General features: G+C 33.9%; 1 long non-coding RNA gene across 2 annotated transcripts; it reads left to right on the forward strand.

Moving 5' to 3' along the window:
* The first annotated feature begins 4038 nt into the window (after positions 1 to 4038).
* Positions 4039 to 5045, forward strand: LOC108830084 (uncharacterized). Of its 2 annotated transcripts, XR_008937389.1 has the most exons (3): positions 4041 to 4680; positions 4808 to 4863; positions 4998 to 5045. It is a non-coding gene; the product is annotated as an uncharacterized LOC108830084 (long non-coding RNA). The 2 variants fall into 2 exon arrangements; XR_001946133.2 differs by lacking the exon at positions 4998 to 5045 and having other exon boundaries at positions 4039 to 4680; positions 4808 to 4996.
* The last annotated feature ends 850 nt before the right edge of the window (positions 5046 to 5895 follow it).

Consider the following 5895-nt stretch of genomic DNA (forward strand, 5'->3'; position numbering starts at 1 on the left):
TGAGAAGGACCATTGTAACGCAAATCAAACAAGACAGCTTGCAGCAAGCAGTCCTGGAAGTTGTACATTTGGTTATCAGGTACTACTACTGCCGCCGAAGAGTGTTCCGTTGGGTACATTATTTGATTAAAATCGCCCCCAATCATCCAGTTGGTGTTTTCCAAATTCAGAGCACCGTGAAGATGTAGCAGCTCTGCCCTGAGGTCATTCCTTTCAGCACTGAGATTAGAGGCATACACTGTAGTGTAGTATATTGGCTGTTGAGCCGGAAGGGAAATGACAGTGGTTTTAGTTTGACGGGTTTGTCTGATAACTTGGACACTAAGAGGGATTTTCCAGAACAAGATGATCCTGCCATCTTCATGAGCAGCATGATTCTAGTTATAGTTCCAGCCATTGCAAAGTTTGGACATGAGGGAGGGCAAAGAAGTTTCCTTTATATGAGTTTCAAGTAGAGCTCCAAAAAGTGGCTTATGGGTTAGAAGCCAAGCAGCAAAAGACCGATGCTTATCCGGGTCATTTAGGCCACGGACGTTCCAAAAAAAGAGTTTTACACTCATTGAGACAAAAGGGGAGGGTCACCACTAGAAGAAGCGGATTCCCGAGAGAAAAAAAAAGTAATATTTAGCTGTTTGGTTGGGGATTTTTGTGGTTCAATGGCTAGGGCTAGGATGGAGAAGGGGTTTTTTGTGGTGAAGGGATTTTTTGAGGAGGGTGGAGGAAGAGAAGGTAGAGGAGGGAGAGGCAACAAAAGGTCTGAGGTGGGGATTGGGTGGAGAGGAGGGAGCAAAAAAGGATTGGGATTGGAAGAAATTAGTGGAGAGAGAGAGTTGGAGAAGAACGGGATCGCTTTAGCGAAAGTCTAGGGGTGGGCTGAGGTGTGAGATAGGGATCATCAACTTATGGCTTAGATGAAGCTGATGGGATTGAGGAAAAGTTGAGGTTATCGATTAACATTCCATCAGGTACAGATAGTGAGCCATGTCAGAAAATGAGAATACCAGGAGTCGCCACGTGTCTAAACACACAGTCAAGCCGCATTTCATTTAAAGGTGGGTTCGTGGGTTTTAATCAATGTGTTTTGTTGCCAAGTTCCAAAACTAAAAAGGTTTGTTGTTTTCTGTTTGTATTTATAATGGGCTTTCAAGCGTGTTGAATTTGTGGGTTTGGAACTATATTATTTGGGCCGGAACAATAACAGAAGCTTAGCCGAAATTTGTGATTTCTATGGTTCTTCGTATTCTCGAGCTTGGAATAGACCAAATTACAATGGAGGTTCTGGAATCTAATAAGTGTCATCTTCGTTTCTGTCGTTTTGTCTGCCGTTCATCTCCCCCGATTCGTTACGGGATAAAGTGCTCCACGGCCATTAATCTATACTAATAAAGTTGAGTTTTTTATCTCCTTGGGGAAAAATGCCATGTGGCATTTTCTTTTTAATAATTAAAATATTTTCTTAACTTTATTTAATGTGTTTTAGTGTTAATTATGATTAGGTGTTACTCTATTTTTATTATTGACAATTTATTACAATGATGTTTTACTTTTGGATTGGAAGTTTAATTTATTATGAATTCTATGTCTTGATTTATTTTAGATTTCGTAACTCTTATGTTACATATTTTTTTAAAATACTTTAAACTATTTCTTAATATTTTGAATGTCAAATAAAAATACAAAAATGGAAACTAAAGTTAAGTATTTTCAAAAAAAAATTAAACATAAAATAGATACATATCCAAACTATTACTTTATGTTTGAAAATATTTAAAATATTAACTTTAGTTTTTATATATTTATTTTCATAGCTAATATATTATTATATAATAAAACTAATCCATTTACTAAACCGCGGTTCATCCACGGTTGACCCAATGATCGAAAAACCCGGTAAATCGTCCGGTTCAAAGTCTGGGTATAAAAAACTCAACTTTATTAGTATAGATGGCGATTCAAGTCCAAAAGACTAACATTTGGTCTATTGGTATTAACACATAAACTCTATGGTATCTTCCCATGTTACATTGTGCAAAGAAACCAATAACTTCCCTGATGTAGGCCTGGGCATAAAATCCGTAACCCGAAATCCGAACCGAACCCGAACCGAAAAACCCGACCCGTTATCCGACCCGAAATGTAAAAATACACGAACGGGTTTTGTAGGGTGGTATAAAAAATATCTGAACCCGAAGTGTTATTAACCGAACCCGAACGGGTAACCCGGCCTGATGTATGCTATCCGTGTTTACATTTTAAAAACCGTGAACATAATTAATATACTCTTAAAACTTAACTAAAAGAAAAGAATCATTACTTCCAATCTGAGAGAAATTTAAAAACGTTGCCTGGTTGCTAAAGTTATTTAAAATTGATGCAAATCACACACCACCCTCACCATTAATCATTTGCACCACATTAACCATTTATTGTTAAAACCATTACTATGCAAGAAGTCAGCAAGCCCGAATGTCACAGATAGTTAGAAATTGTCTTTCTCATGATCGTTATAGATGCTAATATCTCATTTACTAATAAACAAATAGACTTTTTACTAGGAAAATTTGGTGAAGTTGTTCCATTCTGGTTAAAATAGAAGTTGTCTATTAAATAGAGGAGTTTAGGAACCTTTTTAGATAAAAAACATACTTAGATTCATATTAAGATTCGTTGATATTCTAAATAAGGATGGACAAACAAGAATTTCGTTATGAACACACACAAAATCTTTCATTATAACAAAACTAATATTGAAAATAATTTTATATATTTAAGATATATCTTTTTGAGAGACCTTGAAACCAAAGTAACACATACAACTCACACCTCTATATTTTGAAAGTCAATATGGTAATTTTAAAAATATATATTAGATACTCACTAATTATTTTACCAAAAATTGACACTTCACCCTTATTTTTTTATAAAATTTATAAAATTTGAAACGTATTCCATCTTTCTATTATTTGAACTAAATATATTAGTAAAAGTTTTATAGCTCATATATAGTTATTTTAATAATTAATAATATAAGTATGTTCTCTATATAAAACATCAACTTTGTTTTATGTTTAAATTCCAACTAAATTAATTTTGTTATGACTACCGGCTTTTTATTCTATTTTTATTAAATCGATTAGTAACAACCACTTATGCTATTACACTTTGAACTAAACAACTTCAGACAAAGTAATGCACTACGGTCATTAACCACTATAAAAAATGATCAGAAAATATCATTTTTAATATATTTTTATTTTTATATTTGACATATTTTATTTGTTAAGATCATATAATAATTTATAAATTTATGCAAAATTATAACATACGAACGCGCCGGAAAATCACTAGTATCCTTCTATCACTCAGTGAACCCACACAACCACGATTCGTCATTCAACGCTCTTATCTACCTTTCAGGTGGTGGAACTCAACCTATAAAAAGGTCAGCCTCCATCTCACTAATCTTCCAAGATAAATTTCTTTTCATTATTATGGCTAACTCATCTCTCATAAATTTCTCATGTTTTGGGAGCTAGAAACATGAAACGCGGTGGCTATCTAATGGCAATCGAGTTAGATTTAGATTTAGATTGTTATTTGTTTTAAATAATCAAAATATTAATTCTAAAGCTTTTTGTTTGTCGGAGAAGGTTTATTTCAGAAGCTTTCGTGTATGGGTGATGATTTGATTTTGATTTTGTGTCAATTTGTTGATGTATTGATTATCAAATTTTTTTTTCGAAATCTTTGGTAGATGATTTGATTTAATTTGCAGGGTTAACAATTTTATTTTTATGGTATTGTTCTCAGATTGACAAAGCCTACTCGCTTGATTTCAGTCGAAAAGGGAGGATGGGACTTTACTCAATTCTGCCATTACTTCCAAGTAAGTAAGATCACCTCACACATGTATTCTTCCTTGCTTCTGTAGTTTACGTCTGTAAACGAAAACACCAGTTTACGCTTCTTCTCATGAGTGAAACAGACTGTTTTATGGATTTGGGAGGCGGTGTGTGTTGAGTATAAATAGATGTAAGTTTCCTCTCCAACCTGAAGTCTGGAGCAAGTGTACCGCCGTCATCGAGGCTCGGTTTCGTCATGAATCCAGTTTATTATTGTTTTCTGCTACAGATTTTTCACCGGGTCATTATCCAGCTTTTGCTGATTGTTGTGTATGTTTTTGATGTTCATAAAAATTCACCGTCAGAGATCAGAAACAGCTCTTCACATTTTGTGCTATGTTCAGTTTATGACTCAGGAGGATGATAAAACTTAGGCTCCTTGGATGATGAGATGGTTGTGAAAGAGCTGAGGTAGAGAAGAAACAGAACTGGAATCAGAGTATGAGAAACAGGAGAAGAGGGAGAGGAAGCAGAGAGCTTTGAAGGAGAAAGAGCTGGATAATACTGCGTACAAGGACTTCAAAGCTTCTATTAAGCATTACTCCAATAGGGCATTAGATATCAATGTGAGGGAGAAACAGAAACATGAAGAGGTGAAGCGTTTTAAGGGGACTGCTGAGACAAAGAGGGATCACACTGAAGAATAAGAAGAAGAGACCCGAGTGAGATCAGAGCGTCAAGATGCAGTGTGAGAGAGAGAGAGAAGCTGCTAGACTGTGAACTACAAGAACAGGCACCTCATCTTGATGTATCTGATAAAGAACATGATGCTACACATGTAAGTTTTCTTCTCAATGTCTGGATTGGGATAGTGTATCCGTAAAGGAGATTTGATGATGGTGACTGGTGAGTAGCCGTGTCTGTTTTAGTTTGGTTTAATGTTTTCTTTTGATTTTGATTATCAGGAAAGACTTTGGAGTGAAGATTTGACAAGGGAACTGAGAGGAAATACAAGATACATGTCAGTGAAGATGTTAACTAAACTGAATGTGATTTTTATATTTATACTTCCTTTAATTTAGTTTACGTTGGTTTAATGTTTTCTTCTGATTTTAATATTTATACTTTCTTTAATTTAGTTTACTTTGGTTTAAGGATTCTTGAGAATAAAGAAAAGTAGAGATGTGAGAGAGATGTGACCAACAGTTTCTCCAACGAAAGCCAAAGAGATCATATAATTAAGCAGATAGGGTTACATGCGTCTTCTACTCTTATATGACTTGGGCCTGAGCATGGCTTTTCATATTTTCCATTTGTGCAAATTTCATAGTTAGTAACTATTTATCATGCAAATCGCTCATTAAAAAACTATATTAATATAATTTATATACATATATTATATTTGAAATTTTGTATGATGACAGTTAGCAATTCATATTATTTGAGAGAAGAGTGAAAAAATGTGATACAAAAAAATGTTACGGTCTACGAAATTTCGTTTACTTTAATTGGATCAAACTTTTAGTTCATGTGTTTAGAAAATAAAAATAAAATTTGGAAACTTTTATCTTACAGATTTCTTGAAAGCCATAGTGTTTTGATTTGTTTCAGAGTTCATTACTCCGCTGTTAACTATACATGCATCATAAAACATTTTAGTTCATGTGTTTAGAAAATAAAAATAAAATTTGGAAACTTTTATCTTACAGATTTCTTGAAAGCCATAGTGTTTTGATTTGTTTCAGAGTTCATTACTCCGCTGTTAACTATACATGCATCATAAGCTCTTTAACTAAGTCAAGAGAGCAGTGGTTTGTAGTGTATGTTTTGTTTTTAGTTTTCTATGAGAAAGATGACAATTTTAGTGTTACGTATTGCCAGAGGACTATCCTATACTCCATAATTATATAGTGAATGGGAAATTCTGAGCTCTACTTTTTATTTTTGTTGTATTCAAGCTTTACGAACTTTTCCTTATTTGCTTTTATAATAAATATGCCACATAAAATAATCTATGATATTATCGAGAAGGCAACGCAGTCGGTGTATATAA

The sequence above is a fragment of the Raphanus sativus genome, chromosome 8 (assembly GCF_000801105.2).
Source record: "Raphanus sativus cultivar WK10039 chromosome 8, ASM80110v3, whole genome shotgun sequence".
NCBI lineage: Eukaryota > Viridiplantae > Streptophyta > Magnoliopsida > Brassicales > Brassicaceae > Raphanus > Raphanus sativus.